Source organism: Panicum hallii, chromosome 1 (assembly GCF_002211085.1).
Source record: "Panicum hallii strain FIL2 chromosome 1, PHallii_v3.1, whole genome shotgun sequence".
Lineage (NCBI taxonomy): Eukaryota > Viridiplantae > Streptophyta > Magnoliopsida > Poales > Poaceae > Panicum > Panicum hallii.
In genome coordinates, this window is record NC_038042.1 from 41017717 (window position 1) to 41038757 (window position 21041).

The 21041-nt window shown below is 45.3% G+C and overlaps 1 long non-coding RNA gene across 2 annotated transcripts; it reads right to left on the minus strand.

Moving 5' to 3' along the window:
• Positions 1 to 6995: 6995 nt before the first annotated feature.
• Positions 6996 to 8540, minus strand: LOC112874805. 2 transcript variants are annotated; one of them, XR_003225041.1, is made up of 3 exons: positions 8214 to 8540; positions 7699 to 7809; positions 6996 to 7409 (listed from the first exon to the last, which is right to left on the minus strand). It is a non-coding gene; the product is annotated as an uncharacterized LOC112874805 (long non-coding RNA). The 2 variants fall into 2 exon arrangements; XR_003225043.1 differs by having other exon boundaries at positions 7699 to 7814.
• Between the last annotated feature and the right edge of the window lie 12501 nt (positions 8541 to 21041).

Sequence of the window (21041 nt, forward strand, 5' to 3'; positions counted from 1 at the left end):
TGTTAATTGCGTACTATCTTATTCTCCTTGAGATAGTTGGTGAACTCATTTGATAAATATTCTTTCCCATTATCAGTCCGAAGACACTTAATTTTCATATCGAGCTCACCTTCTACCTTCTCCTTAAACTCCTTAAACTTCAAAAAGGTTTCCGACTTCTCCTTCATAAAGTAAACCCAAACATACCTTGAGAAGTCATCAATAAAAGTCACCATGTACCTCATACCTCCAAGAGATATTTGCTTCACCGGACCGAAAACATCCGAATGTATGAGTTCCAACGGTGTCATCGATCGGTGCTCAGACTCTTTGTATGGTAATTGATGAGCCTTGCCAAACTGACAACCGGCACAAACCGTATCAATTTGAATATCCATTTGAAGAAGCCCCTTCAAAACTTGCTTTTGCATCATCTCCTTTAATTTCCTATAATTGACATGTCCAAGACGGGCATGCCAAAGATCCCCGGTCTCACTCCTTCGAGTCTTATCCACATAAGCGGACTCAGCAAAGAGGACATAGACTAATTGTCTCCTCTTTCCTTCCAAAATTGGTGTGCCAATCACCTTTACTTTTCTGTATATAGACACACCTTCCGGTCCAAAGAGAACATATTTTCCTTCTTCTGTCAACTGAGAGACTGATAGAAGATTTTTCTTCAACCCGGGGACATGATATACCTTGTTGAGTTGGAGTTGATGAGGACCATACCTTGGAATGGTTGTCTTTCCAACATGAGAAATAGCCAATCTTGAATTATCGGCTATTAATACTTCTCTTCCTCCTTTGTAGTCTGTCATATCTCTAACTTCTTATCGTCATTAGTCATGTGATTGGAGCACCCAGAATCAATGATCCAATCTTCCTTATAGTCAATTTTTGGATCAATTGTCGCTGCAAAAGCAGGTGCCTCCATGTCCTCCTCCAACTCATTATCTTCTACTTCTTGAGAAAAACCGGCTTCAATATCCCATTCTTCTTCACTGTTAGGTGCTTCCTCCTTTTTCTCTTCCTTTATGGTAGTGGCCATATTTCCTTCAAAATATCTTTTTGGAAGACGACAATCTCTAGCAAAATAGCCAGCCTTACCACAATTGAAGCACCCTCCATTTCGCTTTTTTGGTTGATATTTTTTATCTTCTCTTCCTCTTGCTCCCCCTGAAGAAGGACTTCTTTCCTTTGCATGATACTTGTCACCATCTGTCCACTTTGGCTTGAATCTTTCTTGTCTCCTAAACAAGCCCTTCTTCTTACTTGTAAAGAGAGCCTCCTCTTCTTCCTTCTCGGTAATACTCCCCATCTGCTTGGCCAACTTTTCTTGGTTAACCAATAGATTCTCTAGCTCAACCAAAGATGGTTGATTCGGCCACCCTCTCATGGCAGCAATAAATCCACTATACTCAGGTCTAAGCCCATGAATTATTATCCTCTTCATACAAGCTTCACCAATCTTCTCCTCGGGCTCAAGCTGAGATATCTCTCGACAAATAGACTTCACCTTGGTAAAATATTGACTGATAGTCAAGGTTCCTTGAGAGATACCTACTAACTCATTCTCCAGGAGTTGTAGGCATGCTTCATTCTTCGTGGAAAATAACTTTTACAAAGTCTCCCAAGCTGTCTTCGGAGTATCTACATCTCTGATATACTCTAGTAGGTGCTCCTCGATTGTAGTCTTCAACACAAACATGGCTTTGCCAGCTTTAATTTTCCATTTTTGTAAGGGCTCCCCTTGATCCTTCTCCTTCGCTGGAGGCACAACCTCACTGCCTACAACAACCTCCCACAAATCTTGACCTTGCAAGTAGGACTCGATGCAGGTCTTCCAATAACCATAGTTGTGGCTGTTGAGCTTCCTGATTCCACTGCTTGCGCCAAGATCTGCCATAGTAATCGATGCCCAGTGCCAGCACCTCTAGTCCCTAACCAACAAGCTTCACAGTCCCAGACTGTGCACCGACAGAGTCTCCCCTTAGCACCTGCTTGACAGTGGATACCACAAGCACTTGTGCTCACTGATGCCTCCTCAAGATGACGGTCCCGGACGAACCTGGCTCTAATACCAATTGTTGGAAATGGAGGTGGCCCTAATCACCCACTTGATGGTGGACCTATACCTAGGAACACACACTCACTCTGTAGTGGACAGCTTTATAATTTCTAATTACTTAGTGTCTTTTGATCCTTTTTGGCTGCAGGGCCGACCTTCTAGCTCCCGGGTGGCAGAGCCAACCTACAGATGAAGCTTGGACCGTTGTGATCTCGGGGGCAAAGCCAACCTTCGATAGAGCACAATCCACGCACTAAGTAGTTAGAAACTATAGAAGCAGATTGGGAGACCAACTCTTTTGAACAACACTTTATTACACGAACAACAATATCACACGAGAGTGTGAACACTTCTTAAGTGGCTATCCTAGCACTCATTCACACGCTCACCTATCACTACAACCCCAACTCTCTCTAATGCTTGTGGCTTTTATGTGTTGTTGCCTCTTAGGTTACTAGAGGAGGGAGAGGGGGTTCTCATATATATAGACCATGGCGACACATATGCTGATGACATGTGTCCCCTACTCTAGGACCTTCCTAGATATTTTCTACCTTACCATACACCAAAAGATATTCTAGAATATTTCTAGATATTTTTTCATTTGCCATATAAGACAAGTGACTCTAGAACTTTCCATAAATATTTATATCCATGGTAATATCTTCACCTTCAAAATATCTTCTTTCTTGCATGGTCAAGAGTATTCTAGAAGATTGACTTGCTTTCTTTCAATAGTCAGAGATGAGATTCATTTAAACTCGTGAACAAGGGAATAGAGAGGTAGAGTGCACATACCATCGCTCATGAAGAAGATAGGGATCAAGGCAGACCAGTGGTGATTCATCTAAACCACGGGGGTGGCTGACTTACTCTTGTGCCCTCGCCTTGTCCCTTATCATACTAGCATAGTCGATGTTGAGCGATACCTTTGTGGGAGATATCGAGTGTGTATGTCGATGATGAACTTGAGACATTTCCCCCACACTTGTGCTTGTACTTGGTGTTGTGTATTCAGAACAAAAAGGTGGAAACAAAAGGGAGACTTTGCTGGTTCGGGAACCAGGAGGTCTTATTTTATTCGAACTCAAATATTTTTGTTATTTTTTTATTTTAATGGGGCAAGATGTCAGACCTGGGGCCACGGGACTGTGTACATAACGTAGTTTAAAGAGGTTTAAGAGATTAAGTCCGTCTTATCTCTTATTTATCTCTTATTTATCCCGTTTAAGTAGGAGATAAAGTTAACCGATACAGAAGGAATCTACTCGAGATATGTTCCGGTACGATTCCTTAGCTGGTATTGGTTAGTATCCTTGTAATCCTGGCCTCTCGGATATAAAAGGGAGGACAGGGACCCTCTCAAAACAAGATCATCAGATCATCCTACACCCAAAGGAATACAAACCACCATACAGGACTTAGGGTATTACGCACCTCACGGCCCGAACCTGTCTACATCCTGTGTTCCTTGCACCTTCGAGTTTCTGATCTCGATGTCTCCTCACCAAAACTTACCACCTTGGGTATATCCCTCGGTGGGCAGCCGGTAAAACACCAACACAAGATGCAAGAACTAACACCATATCCAAACCAAGATAAGATTTGGCATGAAAGGAACTTACTCGGGATACTTACATACCTCCCCCACACTTAGAGTTTGCTTTACTAAGCAATACAACTCAATTGTGTGGAGTTCAAGCTTCCCTTCATAATTGTTCCCTCTCCAAGAATTACCATGGTGTTGTAGTCAGTGTAGCTCTCATGTTCTTAGGAGTCACCTGTCCGTCGTTCTTTTTAATCTCTATTTGAAATGGTTAGTGACCAAAAATACCTGAAGGAGAGATTATCCTAAAGACATGAACTTGCTTTTATTTGAAAGGGAAATGATAATCCGGGCTATCTCCCAGCAGTGCTTTATTTTTGATCTCAAGCTCGACCATGGGAACTTCCTCCTGCAGCTAACATTGGTGATGTTGTTCCCCTCACACCACCAATTGTTGATGTTTCATGAAGCTTTAGCTGCAAGGTTAGCGCCATAGAGCATCCACAAAATTTGCAATGTTTATGATAAACAAATGCATCTACAACCAACCTTCTAAAGATTTTCCGAGAGAGGACCTTAAGGTTGTTGTAGTCCTTATACGTGCTCGGGGCACAAAATGTGCCTAACTCTGGAGAGGTATTGAATGAGCATGGTTTTTGTGGCATTACAAGAATGAAGCTCCCATGCTCATCTATGGAATCTTTTCCTTCGAACTCTAGAGTCGGTGCCTCACAAAATTCTGTGGCCCAAAGATTCTCCATCTCAAGAGATTCATCGTGAGAGATCATAGTTGAATCTCGATCGTGGTAGAGAGCAACGTACTTCAGGCTAACGGGAAGAGGCTCGAACTCGATCGAGGGTGATGAGGATCGTTCATCTTCACAATGGTGAAGGGTTTCTTCAAAGTCGTACTCTTTAGAAGTTGTAGAACAGGCTTGAACTATATGAATGGAGATACATGCATCATCCTCTCGAGTGGGTTTTTCTCGGGAAGAGGCTTCACCGTAGGTTTTCTAAGCAAGAGGTAAAGGTGGTAGAAGCGGTTTCCCTAAGCTTTTCATCTAGGCTCCCTTGAGATGCATCATGAAGTTTTTGTAGCGGGTAGCCTAGGAGAAGATCAAAATTGAGGATATCGAAGATGTGGAACTCTAGGTTGATCTTGATTTTGTCTATTGTGAGCGGCACGGCACTTGCGACCCCCCAACATTCAAGGATGTGTCCAGATGGACAACTTCTAAGGAGCTTGTCAGATGGTCCTAGTGTTACATTGCCTGAAAGAGTGTACGCTAAGTGCCATGGTATGATATTGACCTCCATGATGGGGTTGAGATGGGCTTCTATGATATTTCCCTTTATAGAGCAAAGAATGATCATAGATGGTGAACTAATCCAAATCTCTTCGGAAAAGCGTACCACACCATCCGCCCATTCCTCCTATATGGCCTCCTCGAGAATTGCTTCATTGGGAGGATCAGGAAGAGAAGGAGGTACCGTAGGCCTGAGGGAAGGTTTTGTCAAAGGGTCTCTAGATTGATCGGTATGGACAGAAGAAGTTTCCTCCCCTAATTGGGCATCGAAGAGATCGAGGTGTTTTTATGGTATCTAGATGGATCATCCTCGAATTGTGAAGGGAACTTTAGGGGTCGAATATCTTCTCCCTCTGATGTTCCTGGTTCTGGCGAGGGTTCTATGGCTGAATCTAAGGATGTGGAAGATGAAAGATCAGATTCGGCCGCTAGAAGATCCTCGTGGCTCGACTTACGTTCTTCTCAAAGGGGTTGGGGCTTGACTACAAAGGTGGTGTACTCGATGATATTGTCTAGGATTTCCCAACCTTCAGCTGGAATCTTATGGAGAGGTACCCCTCCATTGATGGAGTCGAGATAATCGGCAGAACCTTTATCGAGACTCTTATAAAATATGTGAAGCCCCAAAGGATTGAGTATCGATAAGGCATGGTCGGATTTTCACTAAGAGTGAAAATTGAGCCCAAGCTACGCCTAAAGTTTCCCTCTCATTCTGCTTAAAGGAGATAGAGAATCTCTTTCTAAGGCCCAACTGCCATTCGCGACGCCTGCGGCAAATGTGTACCATCGTTCAGCCCTCCCTCTAAGAGAGAAGGGGAACAACTTCCACCGGAGGACATCTTGTGTCATGCTTGCAAAGGCGAAATGCGAACACAGCAGCTCAAACTCAAGCAGATAGTGGTCTAGGTTTTCGCATCTTAACCCAGAGTAGGGAAGCTCTTGAACTAGAGCGATAAGATCGGGATGAAGTTCATAGCCGGATGTAAGAATTGGGTGTTTGGATGGTGGTGGCTCGTAGAACTTGCCGTTAGGAGTAGAGAGGCTTTGGATAGAAGGTTGCTCCTTGGTAGCAGGGGTAAAGATAGCAGAAAGAAAATTAAAAAGGATAGTGAATAAATCACTTAGGATATAGAGTCTTTTAAAGGATAGCTTCTCTACGGGTAGCGGGGGTAAGGGTAGAAGGAAAGAAAAGCAAAAGGTACGAGGACGACTAGGTATGAAGAAAGATACAGCAACCGTCCCCCGGCAACAGCGCCAGAAAGCTTGTCGGGTATTTTAGCGATAGCAAATAAATTCGCAAGCGTACGAATACCATTGCAGCTTTCACCTTAGAGTATTCCAAGGGTTGTCGAATCCAAAGGAACGTGTGTGCACTAACTTCTATTCTAGTTGGTCCAAGGACACACCAAGATAGGTGGTGAGGGTAGAGTGGATTCCTAAGCTAGCACTATAGGTGAGTTAAAGTTGATTTCTCGGGCAAAATACTTGCTTCAGGCACCAGTTTACACCTGGTCTGCCAATGATGGGGCAATAAAAGCATGAAAAGCCCCTAATAGTGACCTAACTCAAAATTATTGCTGCAGGACACACACTAATCGGAATGATCATGTTGTCACACTACTAAATCCGAAAATTTCATGAGAGCCAAAAACAGTCACGAAAATAGCTAAAACCATCACAAAAATATTAAGTGATGTCCAACTCTCACAAAATTCCTCTCACCAACAAGGCGCCACGAAAACGCCATTTTTATGAGAGTCAATCGTCAAGATCTTTTATCATGACGGTAATTCATGACAATAACCTCCACGAAATATATTGTGGCACCAGATTTCCAAGGTTGTTTTCATGAGAGCCAAACATCACGAAAAAGCCGCCACGAACATTTTCCTACAAAAATGTATGTTTTCCCTATAGGCCTACAACCCTCACAAAAATGTATTCAGGCCGCTACAAAAATTCTGACAAATTTTATTTTCATGAGTTCATGCAGCCACGAAAATGGTCATTTTCATGAGAGTTGACCCCAACACTAAAATAGCGTAATTTTCATGAGAGTTCAAGCCACCAGGAAATTGAAGTAAACATCATGTTTTCATTCCAGCACACATCCATACATATATATAACCCACATATTACTCCAGTGCACATCCAAGTACATGTATGATCCAAATATTAATGCTTCAGACATCCATGCTTGAATTAGTCTACCATAAATCTCTAGACAACCACGAGATCATACAAATCTAATATTTTCAATTGTCTAGTTCATTATCCAACTGTTGTTCTCTCATAGATGAAGCTAAGGACAGTATTGGCCAATAGTAACAAGTACAATGGAAGTGCTTGTGGTAGGTCTATTTGAACCAGCTAAATGGATACCCATATTCTCTATGAACTTGCTTGATTGACAATACTCACACCGAACTCCACACACAATCTCATCTGCAGATTTGGATTCTTCACCTTCTTCTGGGGTTTCACCCCTTTCCATTTCCATAGCATTCTGAAATCAAATTGAGACAATAAGAACATGTGTGATAATTCAATACACTAGTCAGCATGAAAGAAATTTGAAATTGGAGAAGTCAAGATCCATCTTTTGAAAATAGAAGATAGATTTGCTGGTTGAAAGGATATAGCAGACATTCTTGAAACTATAGGCAGTAGAAATTTGATACAGATAAGTTTAACTCAGCTTTTGTGACATGAAACCAATAATCAGGTGAGCAAATTATACAAAATAACACAACTAAAAGGTGTAAATGGATTCAAGGAGGGTGATGTAGAAATACCTTGAGCTTGAAAAATAAGTCCACGGTACTCATAAAAATGACTGAACGCAATCAGCTGCAGCGAAGTTTCATCCCATAGTTTTTTTTTAAGAATTGTTTCATCCCCTAGTTCTAACCTTGCAGAGAAGCAAGAAACTTATTAGTTAGTGTTACTGGCAATGGAAATAAGCAAGTTATTCTTCTAACAATCATCAAACACTTGCTAGCTGCTGCCCTATAACAAAATGGATTTTCACATGGAGAACACAACAGTATTCATTATGGTGGTAAAGCAATACTATCATAGTTCAACAAGGGATATGTGTCTGCAGCTAGTCTATAATTTGATAAGTGGATAAAAAGAAACCATTAGCTCGTGCAGTTTAGTCTAAACAAAAGTGTGTTCTAACAGGCCTTTCTTCGAACACCTTCGGTGCAAATTGCCCAATACTACTGCTCTTTCATTGGTAGCAAACAATGGCTCATTCTAGCCATAGAATACAACCTGCATCAGTAATATAGCATCAATTACTCACCTCAATCGCCAGATTTGCGGGTACGGAAGCAGCAGGTCCTGCTGCCGCTGGCTCAGCCAGCCGTTGAGCCTAGCAGCCGCTCAGCCAGCTACAGGAGCTCGGCCCAGCACACGGACAGGCAGCCGCTTACCCCGCTCGAGCGCCGCCACCGCCTGGCCCGCAGGCACTACCCTCGCGCGCCGCGGCCGTAGCTCACAGGCCCCGCCATCGCGGCCGCCGCTCCCAGCTCCTGCAGGCATGAGCGCTCCCCTCGCCCCACTGGCCGCTGCCCCATGCTCTCGCGCGCCTCCTGCCGCCTCCCGTGCGCTCAGTCCCCGCTGCAGGCTACTCCCTGCTCCCGCGAGTTCCTCCAACAACCCTCTAATTTAACGTTATTTTAAGCGAACTGCCGGTCATTAGCATTAAGATGCGCGACCGCGCTCGCGCTAAGAACATGCCACGTGTTAACCCACATCTAAATTAGAAATAACCAAATCGTCATTTGCAAAAAATAGTATCAAATCCGGTATTCCCGGTACGTGCTCCATCATATGCTCAAGATTACCGTTACAATCTCATATATCACCGATGGACCATAAAAAGTAAATTTTAAGCAATAAATATTATGCTAACATTATAAGTTCAACAAATAATAGGTTCGAATTAAAGTTTAACAACAACGTCCAAGCCTCAGTCTCACTACTTAACATAAGTAAGGGATATAGTTTATCAAATTAAAAGTTGAACATGTCATCCCCAAAATAACGAGTTCGCAGTGGATAACTAAATAACGATAAATGGTTTTGCTCAAGGACACCATCTAGGCCGCATTGACCCGCTCCTCGCCCGCACCGGGGTCGACGGGATAGAAGTGGCCAAACACAACCTCCGACTCTCCTGCAACTTAGTTAACAAAGAAATATAAGTACAAAAGTACTCGCAAGACTTACACAATTAATTAATAATCAAGGATTATGCAAATGAAGACTCACAAAATAAGACTTTAAGATTAAGTAATTTGCATAAGCATGAGGTCTCTAATCCAACACCTAGCTTCCTAACATTTTAATTATCTTGCCCAAACCATCTGAACTTTTAGTTAATTGAATTACAAAACAAAAGAGTATCAAGAGTTGACATGAACCAAGTCCGAACCAAAAACGATACTTGTACGAAGATTTCATTGGATATTGAGCTTGCTCATAACCGAGAGCGCAGCAATTTGAATTGATTAGTTAACCTTGCAAGGGTGTACTTCTTTACCCACATGACACAAGGACCATGCGACTTATTCAACCGATCACGATGAGCAAGGGGGTACTCGCATCAACCTTTCCCGACAAGTCTTAACCATTGAACATCATGCCTAACTTGCGCGGAGAGTTACCTAGATCCACCGGGGACACCCGTAAACCTCTCTACAAAGCCCTATGGCCACGCATCTAGGACCGTGCATCAAAGATTAATACTTAGAAGGTAATCGGCTCATCCATACATAATTGGATATGTGGTAGTACGATTACATGCTCAAAACCGAGGTCATCCACGGACGGTCCTTAATCGATTCAAGCGGACTATGCCTACGAGACTCCTTTCTCGAAGCCCTACCTTCCACCCAAACCATGAAACCATTTCTTTTCCCAACTAGACCCATACAAACTTTCAACATTCCCAAACTTGGACAATCGCAAGCAAAGTAAAGGTTGTGTATTGTGCAAGTGCTCCTATTCCCAACAATGTCCTCCAAGTTACGGATTAATTCTAAGCATGGCTAAGCATTAATTCAATTGATCAGTTACTATCTATAAGTGTCAAGACATGGGTATATAAAAGCAAGGGAGGTCAATGCATTCAAATGGGATCGACGATACAATAAATAATATTTAGCATAACATATATACCCGAGTGAGATAACTAAATCCAAATCAAATTAAATGGGTCAAGGAATCGTGCTTAACTGCTTGCATTGGTTATCTTCCGGCTCGACAATAAAATCAATTCTCGGCTCGGTTTCAACGATCTCGGCGGGCTTAACGGGCTCGTTCTCCGGTATCTCGGTCACTATAATGCATGAATGGAATGTATGCGTTAGCATGATGTTGATGATATGAAAATGATATGATGAAATGAAGAATGAGCATCACATTTAACAAGGAAGCACGCAGACACTAAATAAGGAGCTCACCGATTACGCTTGCAAAATATATGAATCAAAACGAGGGTTGCTCAAAACAACTCATATAGAAAGCATAAATCAAGATTTAATGTTTGCTCGCAAAAATTTATGAATTTCACAATTTTCAGCCACTTTAAACAAGTTAAATCTTAAAAGACAAGTTAAACATTTTCATAAACTCTCAGGAAATTAACAGGGAAACTAGACATGAAGAAAAAGCTAACAGAAGTGGTTTGGACATTTTATCACATTTTTGGAAAAAAGTATTAATTTTGATAAGCTTGTAGACAAAATACCATTTAACACTCCAAAATCCTATTAAACAGCATAACATTATTTGCACAAGTTGTACCCCTAGATAGAGCATTTCACCAGGATTTCAATAGAATTTAATTTGACATTTTTAGAGCATCCTAACAATTAATAAGCAATTTACTAAATTTGGAAAAAATAAATCCTACTACCTAAGTATACAGAATGTTAACATGCACCACAACAATTTTTCTAAGTAGAGTCATCACCTAGGAATCAAACAAATCAAATTTCACAATTTTTGGAGACCTATACAATTTATTTTACCATTTACAAATTTACAGCATAAATATACAAAACATATAACGCTGAATATTGCTAAAGCCACCCGGATCTGGCGCTCCCGGGCGCCGACAGGTGGGCCCGGGAGGTCAGACCCGGCCAGGGTGGAGTCAAGGCCAGCCGCGGGCCTTGACTTGCCATGGGGGCGCACCAGAGCGCGCCCACGAAGCGGCTCGCACGCGCGTCGGCGTCACGGCGGGTGATAAAGGGGCTCGGCTAAGGGCGCCAACGGGCAGAGAGCCGCACGCTCAGCAGGAGCCTGGTACAGCAAGGAAGCTCACCCGTGACACGGCTGGGCGGCGCAAGGCAGCGGGTGGCGGCGCAGCGGAGAGCGGCGGTGGCGGATAGAGGCGCGTGTCAGGGAGCGGCTGCGAGCGGGGAGGGAGGCGGCGGAAGGCTGGGGCCGAGCGAGGAGGAGGAGGGGCTGCTGCACGCGCGAGGAATTGAGCGGAGGTGCACCAACGACGGCGAATCACGGCGAGTGGCGGGAGGAGGAAGAAGAAGCGCAGCTTGGGCGGGGTTAGGGTTTCACGGGGAGGACGAAATGCGCCCGAGGGAGAGAGAGAGGGGGAGAAAGGGACGTGGGCACCGGGGTGGCGTCGCCCCGCGGCCACACTGGACCAGCCAGCGGCCGACGGTGTGGCGACACCACCGTGGCAGGCCAACCGGCGTCGCTGGGCTGCGTCACAGGGGGGAGAGAGAGAGAGAGAGAGGGCTGACGGGTGGCCCCTGGTGAGTAAGGAATAAAGAAAATCGACAATTCAACTTATAAATTCAAAATCATGTACTTCCCCAGCTCCAAAAATCATCAACAATTTATTGGAGCAATACTAAATTACCAAGAACATAATGCAACAACAAAAACTCAAAAAGCTATTAAGGATTGCTCACAAAAATTCGAGCAATACTGCAGTTTTCAAATTTTCCAAGAATTTTATGGCTCGGGTTAAATATCCAGAAATTCTAAAAAATATTAAAAATTCATCATTTGAAATCTAATATTTGAATAAATTTTTTGGGAGCATAGTTACTTTGAAAAATTTAAACTTTCTTTACAACCCTTCTCATAATTAAAGCAAGAAATTCAATTATTTCCAACAATTATATGCACATGATGCTCCATTATGCTTGAATGATGCTCATGATGATGTGGTTAAATTTTTTGTCATGTTAAAAAGTTTTGAGTCGTGACAATTCTTCCCCCCTTAAGAAAATCTCATCCCGAGATTTGGTAGATGGAAAGCGATAAAACCTCGAGTGTAATAAGGCCATATTCACCTAGACAAGATAACATCGAAGAGAGGATGTACGAGAGCATGGGTGGTGGGGGATTAGTAGGATATCTCTATTTTTTCTTTGATGGTGATTGTGTACACATATAAGCTATCTAGAAAGATAAACTTCATGAAGGAAGTGGGGTGTGGTAGGGAGAGCTTGAGGGCTTACCTAGGGAAGAAGAAATTAGGGTAGTCTTGGCGTAAACGATCCTCGCATTCGCATGTGGCTTCATCCTCGGAGTGGTTGTCCATTGAACTTTCACAAACTTCACCATGCTTCGCTTCACTTTCCTTTCATCATAATCAAGAATGGCAATGGGATGCTCTTCGTAGGTAAGGCCCGCTTGAAGATCAAGTGTTTCAAGGTTGACGAGGTCGGTCGGGACATAGAGACATTTCTTCAATTGAGAGATATGGAACACATTGTGAACGGCGGAAAGTGATTGAGGAAGATCCAATTGATAAGCCACTACTCTAACCCTTTTAGTGATTTGAAAAGGTCCGACAAAACGGGGTGCCAATTTTCCCTTTACTTGGAAACGATGAGTGCCCTTGAAAGGAGAGACCTTGAGATAGACATGACCACCAACCTTGAAATGGAGTTCACGGCGGCGACGATCGGCATAGACCTTTTGACGGGAATGAGCAATGCGAAGATTTTCGCGAATAATCTTAACTTGGTCCTCGGCATCTTTCACCAAATCCGGGCCAAAGAAAGGCCTTTCCTTGGATTCGGACCAATTGATAGGTGTTCTACACCGTTGTCCATAGAGGGCTTCAAAAGGAGACATTTTGATACTTGCTTGGTAACTATTGTTGTAAGAAAATTCCGCGAACGGCAAACAAGTGATCCATTTCTTCTCAGATACTAGGGCACAAGCTCGTAGCATATCTTCAAGGATTTGATTTACTCTCTCAGTTTGGCTATCGGTTTGAGGGTGATAAGCGGTGCTATAGGTGAGGTCGGTTCCCATGGCTTCATGAAGACTCTTCCAAAAGTGGGCAACAAATTGAGGACCACGATCGGAGACAATAGTTTTTGGAACACCATGAAGGCACACAATGCGAGTAAGATATAACTCTGCTTATTGCTTGGCTCGATAGGTAGTCTTGACCGAAAGATAGTGAGCCAATTTGGTTAAACGGTCAACGATTACCCAAATAGAATCATACCCTTGCGTGGTCTTCAGCAACCTGGTGATAAAATCCATTCCGATATTCTCCCACTTCCATGATGGAATAGGCAAAGGTTGAAGAGTACCGGCCGGTTTGAGTTTTACAGCCTTAACCCTCTGGCAAACTTCACACTTGGTGATGTATCGAGCGATTTCCCACTTCATGCGAGTCCAACAAAACCTTTGCTTGAGATCTTGAAATATTTTGGTACTACCCGGATGAATAGAGAATTGAGAATTATGGGCTTCATCGAGAATTAAACGCCTCAAGTTGTGATCCTTGGGCACGACAATATGCTTCCCAAAGAATAGGACTACTTGATCATCACAAGAAAAACATTGAGCTTTACCCTCGTTCATCAAAGCATGAATTCGGGCCATACTTTTGTTATTCTTTTGAGCTTCCTTAATTTGATCGTAGAGGTCGGACTTGACTATGAGAGCACCAAGATAACCCTCCTTGACCATTCCCATTTCAAGTTTCTGGAATTCATCACAAAGAGTATGAAGAGGAGGTCCCATAGTTAAACAATTGCATTGGGCCTTGCGGCTTAGTGCATCGGCAACGACATTCGCCTTACCGGGATGATAGTGAACTTCAAGATCATAATCTTTGATTAATTCAAGCCACCTACGTTGCCTCATGTTGAGATCAGATTGGGTGAAAATATATTTAAGACTCTTATGGTCCGTGTAGATATTGCAATGAATACCAAGGAGATAGTGGTGCCATATTTTAGAGCATGGACCATGGCCGCAAGCTCCAAATCATGAGTAGGATAATTTTCTTCAGGTCGCTTGAGTTGACGAGAGGCGTAGGCTACCACTCGGCCTTCTTGCATAAGAACACAACCAAGACCAATGCGAGAAGCATCACAATAAACATCAAAGTCCTTGTGAATGTTTGGTTGAGCAAGAACGGGAGCGGTAGTGAGATGATCTTTGAGAGTTTGGAAGGCTTCCTCACAAGCTTGGGACCATTCGAACTTGACCCCATTATTCAATAACTCGGTCCTTAGCTTGGCAATTTTAGAAAAGTTTTCTATGAATCGGCGGTAGTATCTCGCAAGTCCAAGAAAACTCCGGATATCGGTGCATTTCGAGGTTGGTTCCATTCAAGAACGTCTTGCACCTTGCTAGGATCGATGGCAACGCCATCCTTGGAGAGAATATGACCAAGAAAAGATACTTACTTGAGCCAAAACTCACACTTGCTAAACTTGGCATAAGATGATGCTTCCGAAGCTTTATCAATACAATTTGGATATGGCGAGCATGATCTTCTCGAGTCTTCAAATAGATAAGAATATCATCAATGAAGATAACCACAAAGACATCAAGTTCCTCCATGAAGATACTATTCATCAAATACATGAAGTAAGCCTGTGCATTGGTGAAGCCGAAGGACATGACGGTGAATTCATAGAGACCATATCTAGTAGAGAAGGCCGTTTTTGGAATATCTTCTTCGTGAATCTTAATTTGATGATAACTCAACCTTGGATCAATCTTGGAGAAATAACAAGCTCCCGAAAGTTGATCAAACAAGATACCAATGTGAGAAAGAGGATATTTATTCTTGACGGTGACCTCATTCACAGACGGTAATCAACACACATCCGTAATCTATCATCTTTCTTCTTCACAAAGAGAGCCGCGCATCTCCAAGGAGAGGAACTTGGATGAATGAAACCCTTATCCAAAAGGACCTTGATTCGTTCTTTCAATTCTTTCAACTCATTAGGGGGCATACGGTCAGGACACTTGGAGATGGGAGCCGTACCGGGCATTAGCTCAATAACAAACTCCACATCATGATTGGGAAGCATGCCCGGTAATTCTTCTGGAAATAAATCCGGATACTCACAAACCACGGGAATATTTTCCAATGCCATGGTTTCGGTACCCGTCATGGCATAAAGACAAACTTCCTTTTTGGCGAGAGAGAGAAGGACTCTATTCCCGGAGGGGTGCAAGAGGTCGATGGTGCGTGGCCCACATTTGATAACCTCATCATGTTTTCCCAACCAATTCATTCCGAGGATTATATCTAAACCTAGCTTATCTAGGATGAGAAGATTTGCTTGAAAAGTAGCTCCCTCAATAAAAATTGGAACTTTATCTACAAAGTGTTTTGAGATGATTTCCCCACCCGGTGAATCTATATGGTATGGTAGTGGTAGGGTTTGCATTTGAAGTTTACTATGCAACATGAATTTCTTGTTAATGAAAGAAAGGGTTGCTCCGGAATCAAAAAGGACAAGGGCGGGATAAGAGTTTATGAGAAGCGTACCCATGAGCACATCGGCATCCTCCGGAATCTCCTCCGTGGTGGCGTAGTTGAGGCGGCCACGCCTAGGAGCTTGTTGTGGCTTAGCTCCTTGACGTGGTGCTTGCAGTGGAGGATTGTTGGGCCTCGGTGCATTGGAAGCACCACCTTGCCTTGGAGATGAACAATTCTTGGAGATGTGGCCCATACCACCACAATTGTAGCATGGACCCCTTGCGGCACCGCTCGGGTTGTTCCAATAAGCATTGGCCGACCTTGGAGCTTGTCCTTGAGGAGGTTGAGAGTGGCGTACAACCCACATAGGGTGCGGTGGTTGCGCACCCGGCGCACGAGGTGGAGGAGGATGTGGCCCCACACGTGAGCGTGAGGAGCTACCACACGCCGAATTAGGAGCGGGACGCTTGTTCTTGGCCTCAAGCTTCTTCATCTTATGTTCGGTGTGAATAGCAATATTCACCAAGTCATTGAAGTCATTGAACTTGGTGGTAGAGAGCTTGTCTTGCAATTCCTCCGAGAGGCCGTCATAAAACCTCTCTCGCTTCTTAGCATCGGTAGCCACTTCGTTGGATGCATATTGAGAGAGAGTGTTGAAGACATTAATATAAGACATTACATCCCGATGACTTTGAGTGAGATTGAGAAATTTCTTTTTCTTGATGTCCATGATACCCTTTGGAATGTGGAAGGAGCGAAATGCCGTCCGAAACTCCTCCCAGGTGAAGCAGTAATTCTCGGGTCGTGAGGCCCTCAAATTCCACCACCAAGCCCCCAGGGCATCATGAAGTTGGTAAGCGGTGAATAAAACCTTCTCATGTTGCTCACATTGGATAAGATTAAGCTTCTTCTCAATGAAATTAAGCCAAAAATCAGCATCAAGAGGATCCTTGGAGCCACGGAAGATGGGCGGGTTGGTGCGAAAGAAATCCCCATACTTGTTCACTTGAGGCTCTTCTCTAGGAGCTTGATTGCCGGCGTTGCCCATGTTGCCAATATGGTTCACCAATTGCCCAAGGAGTTGAGTTTGTTGGGAAAGCACGTCCGCGTGAGTGGGATGGATGGGAGGGTTGGGAAGGTCATTGTTGTTGTTGTTATTATTATTCCCACCCGTAACATTCGCGCGGTTCGTGCCGGTTCCCGAGCGCAAATTCATCCTAGCAAGAATTAAGATAGGTTAGAGATCGAGATTGAAAAGTAATGATCTTAAGGAGAAACAGCGGAATGATAAAGCATAGATAATGATTTGATATAAGATTGAGACTCGAACAACAACTATAAAAGAAAGTGTCAGACCCAGGGCCACGGGACTGTGTACATAACGTAGTTTAAAGAGGTTTAAGAGATTAAGTCTGTCTTATCTCTTATTTATCTCGTTTATCTCTTATTTATCCCATTTAAGTAGGAGATAGAGCTAACCGATACAGGAGGAATCTACCCGAGACATGTTCTGGTACGATTCCTTAGCTGGAGTTGGTTAGTATCTTTGTAACCCTGACCTCTCGGATATATAAGGGAGGGCAGGGACCCCTCTCAAAACAAGATCTCTGGATCATTCTACTCCAAAGGCAATACAAATCACCATACAGGACGTAGGGTATTATGCACCTCACGGCCCGAACCTCTCTAAGCTTTGTGTTCCTTGCACCTTCGAGTTCCTGATCTCGGCGTCTCCTCATCAAAACTTACCACCTTGGGTATATCCCATGGTGGGCAGCCAGTAAAACACCGACAGCTGGCGCGCCAGGTAGGGGCGCGCGTCGAAGATCCACCGGCAAGCTCGATGGCAACTTTCCAATTCTCCAGGTTAGTTCCCTCTCAGGGCACGACATTTGTTTTTGGCTCGTGGGTCTGCATCGCAGATGGTGCGGGCAACTTCCGTCGATTCCTCATCGACATGAAGCCAAAGACTTCCACTGCGGATCCCCGCAGCGACCTCGACAAGTTCATCGATGATCTCGATGACTTGTCAACCCATGCTTCCGCAGCAAAGATCGAGGTGGAGTCTGCTCCCGGCGTGACTTTATCCAGCGTTGTGGTAACTTCCCCTGGGTTGGACTCATTACAATCTAAGGATTCACGTAACCGATCCTGACTCGGTTCACGCAACTTGGCCACTGATCTTCAGGGGGCCAACTTCTCCGAATCCTTCATTGCACTAGAGGAGGACCTGGTTTCCCTATCCAACTTGGAGGGCTCGAAGCCACCGCATGTCGGGGGGCTTCAGGTAGTTTTGGCGCCGGTGATCTGATGGTCACCTCCACACCCGAGAGGCGCTTCGTACATTGGAGGGGGATGAAGCTCTCTGATCTACTCGAGGCTGAGGGTCGACTTGTGGCCCACCTCGAACCTTTGCCTTTCCAGGAGGGCAGGCCGTTGGCTACCGTGGCAGAGGGGTCGACGGAACTAGTCGACGTAAGCTCTGATGAGCTCGTCTCTCGCCAGGTAATAATGGCGGAAGAAGGCGAGGATGATGGCAACTTCCCCATCGTCGAATTTGATGCTGTATCTGAAGATGAGGTCACAGCCAACGCCGGCGACGAGAACGACGCCGATCGTGAGGCACGGAGGGCCAGGAATAGAGCTCGCACAATCCGGCAGAGGAGGGTCAACGAGCGCAGGCGATCTATGCATCGCGAGCTTGACCCTGATTTCGCCGCCGTGAGCGAGCGGTGCTTCAGGACTCTGGTGGCCAACATCGTCAGAGTCACGGCAATACTCGAGCGCAGTAATGATCCGAGTGTTCGTCAGGCGCTTCTTTACGTGCAGGGGGCCTGGATCCAGCTAGATCAGCAAAACCCGGTGTCTACCATCCGGGAGGAGCGCATGGGCGAGAGCCGGAGCCAGGCTCACAGCCGAACGGCTGGTGGTCGTCCTCGACCCCAACCTAGCCACAACAACGATAACGCCCGCGGGAGTCAGGCCCCTAGCGGGAGGCAGCAGCCACCTCCAGGGGGTAACCCGCGGCAGGCCAATCACTGGCCTCCTCCAGAAGACCTACGCTAGCACATCAATGAAGGCCGCGATGCGCGGTCTGTGATCGACTCCAGGCGCAAGGTACGCGAGGAAGTTGAGACCAAAGGTACTGACTGTAGCGACCGCTTCCCAGCTTTTTCTGCGCGGTTCATTAGCTACAAGTACCCTGAGGGCTTCAAGCCGATCGGCATCACCAAGTACGACGGCAAGCAGGCTCCTCAGCAGTGGCTGCGTTGCTACTCCATGGCCATTGAGGTCGCAGGGGGCTCGAACATCATCAAGGTTGTCTACTTCCCGATGGCTTTGGACCCTGCGCCGCTCACGTGGCTGGAGAGCCTCAGCAACAACTCCATCGACTCCTGCGAGCGGCTCAAGAAGGTCTTCATCGACAACTTTCAAGGAGCGATTGCTCGTGCAGGTACTCATCATGATCTTACTCAGTGTAAACAGGAACGTAACGAGCTCCTGCGGTCCTACACACGTCGCTTCTTCGACATTCGCGCCACCATCACGAACATCTCGGAGGATGACATCATCGACTACTTCTACAACGGCAAGTTTCCCCTGGTTCTGGATCCTGTGGTGGCTGAGGTCAGGCTCACCAAGGTGCTCATCGATGGTGGGAGCGGTCTCAACCTCATCTTCGCCAGCACTCTGAGGAAGATGGGCCTGGACTTCAAGGACATGCTGGTTCCGAGCAAGTCCCCTTTCTATGGCATCGTCCCAGGTAACGCGGTGCACCCACTTGGTATGGTAGTTCCCCTAGTCACCTTCCGCATGAGGGAGAATTATCGCACTGAGTTCATTAAATTCGAAGTGGCCAACTTCGAATCTTCTTACCATGCGATTTTGGATCATCCGGCACTCGCCAAGTTTATGGCAGTGCCACATTACATTTATCTGCTTCTCAAGATGCCAGGACTAAGTGGAGTACTTACTCTCCGTGGCGACTTGAAGAAGTCGTATGACTGCAATCAGGAGGCGATCCAGTACGCTTCGACTACTCGTGTGCCAGATGCTTCCGGTGAAGTACTCGCGGCCGCGCAGTAGCTCTCTCAATCTGGGCTAGAGATTCCTTCGAGAAAGGCTAGCAAGTCGAGCATCCAGTCGACCGACGACGTGGCCCTCAAGATCATCCAGCTCCAGGAGGGTGATTCATCTAAGACCGCTGTTATCGGCGTGGGCTTAGGTGAGAAATAGGAACTCGCGGTCGTCAGCTTTCTTCGAGCTAACCGAGACATATTCGCGTGGAAACCAGCGGATATGCTGGGGGAAGATCTACTACTTTACATTGCGGCAACAACTCATGTTGTCAGCAGTGCTATTGTAGTCGAGCGAGGCGAGGAAGGCCATGCATTTGGGGTGCAGAGGCCTGTCTACTTCATCAGTGAAGTACTCTCTGAATCCAAGGTACGGTACCCGGCCGTTCAGAAGCTTTTATACGCAATTTTAATCACATCACGTAAGCTGCGCCATTATTTCGACGAGTACAAGATCACTGTTATTACGGATTTCCCGTTGGTGGATATCCTTCATAATCAAGATGCCACGGGGCGTATATCAAAGTGGGCAGTGGAACTAGGGGCTTTGTCAATCAACTTCAAGCCACACACTGCAATCAAATCTCAAGCTCTAGTCGATTTTATAGCCGAATGGAGGGAGAATCAAGTTCCAACTCCAGTCGACAAGCCAGAGCACTGGACCATGTACTTTGATGGGTCCCTTAAGCTCGATGGCGGCGGCGCCGGAGTTTTGCTTATTTTTCCAAGAGGCGAACAATTGAAGTATGTCCTTCAGATCTTGTGAGAGGTATCCAACAATGAAGCCGAGTATGAAGCCTTGCTTCATGGACTTCATTTGGTGATATCACTAGAGATCAAGTGACTACTTGTGTACGGCAATTCTCTTCTTGCCGTTCAGCAAGTCAACAAAGAGTGGGACTGCAACAAGGAGACGATGGACGCCTATGTACAGGAAGTGCGTAAGTTGGAAAACAAATTTTCCGGCCTGGAGGTTCATCATGTGCTATGAGAGCACAATGTTGGCGCAGATATTATGTCCAAGCTTGGGTCAACTCGTGCTCAGGTTCCACCGGGAGTTTTTGTCCAGGAGCTCAAGCAGCCATCCATCAAGACTTCACCACAGATATGCACCGATGCGGGTCCTCAACAACCCGATCGGGAGGTCATGACGCTGGGTGAGGACTGGAGAGAGGCGTTAATCGACTTCATCCGGGATCAAAGGCTACCGGCGGGAATTGATGCAAGGAGCGCAGAGGCGGCGCGTGTCATGCGCAGAAGTAAGGGTTTCGTCCTAGTTGACAGCAAGCTCTACCGGCGCGGTGCCCGGTCAGGCGTTCTCATGAAG